This window comes from Polypterus senegalus, chromosome 3 (genome assembly GCF_016835505.1).
Source record: "Polypterus senegalus isolate Bchr_013 chromosome 3, ASM1683550v1, whole genome shotgun sequence".
Taxonomy (NCBI): Eukaryota; Metazoa; Chordata; class Cladistia; order Polypteriformes; family Polypteridae; genus Polypterus; species Polypterus senegalus.
Genome location: NC_053156.1, coordinates 304,225,282 through 304,226,255, shown reverse-complemented (window position 1 = coordinate 304,226,255; position 974 = coordinate 304,225,282).

The following is a 974-nucleotide window of genomic DNA, read 5'->3' as shown; positions in this document are numbered from 1 at the left end:
TCAGAGAGACACTTTCATGTGCTGTGTGATGAGATTTTGTGCCAAGAGACTGAACCATGGAAATAAAAGACAAAGAGTAGATGACAAAGTAGAACATTGTAAAGAGTTAAAAAATGTTGGCGCAATGCACATGCAGAGCAGGTTAGAAATAATGGAAGTAGGAAAATTTGAAAGTCTCAAAAAAAACTGATAGTAAAGATCGCATGAGCGCAAACAAATGGTGAAATAACAGAACAGTGAAAAGGGATTGGATATACAGACAGAGGTGGTATGACAGAAGTATGGAGATAAAACTTTAAACTTTAAGTCGGAGACTCGTAGATCGTCCAACATGGAAAAGCAGAGTTGCCTCCCAATGAAGAGACGTGTCCATGAGAATTAAAAGATTGGTTGTTTGGTGAAAGTGTAATCCCCGCGAGACGAGACTTTATACAAAGAGATTTTGAAAAGTCCCGCCCACATCTGAAACATTTACAGCCACACACACAATTCACATCACTCATTGGTGTGAATTCTATTGTCAGACACATTTTGTGTAGAGAGAAACAAACGATATTCACTCACGGACAGTTATACGTTGCATTGTCACGATGTCATTCCAAATATATTATGTGATATTGATGAAAAGGTAAAAGCGAAAAGAGATCGAATATGTGTGGATATGACAGAAGTGCGCCATGCGAGATGAAGGTCACATGACACGGCAGCAGCAGCAGCTGATCAAGCAAAGAGGAGGTAAATAAAACCTGTTCCCATTGTATCACCATTTAAGAGGGGGTGTCGGAGGATCGACCGCGTCTCCTTGGGGTCTGTTCAGCCCCCCTCTTCACAATGCGAGTGGCAGAGACACAAAGTGGCTGGCACGTAGCACATGTCTTGTGGGTGTGCCAGGCTCCCCACCGGGACGCCTGGAGCAGGGAAGAACCGGGAGAGGGGCAATATCTCCCCTGGGCGCAAGAGGGCAACCCCCCTGG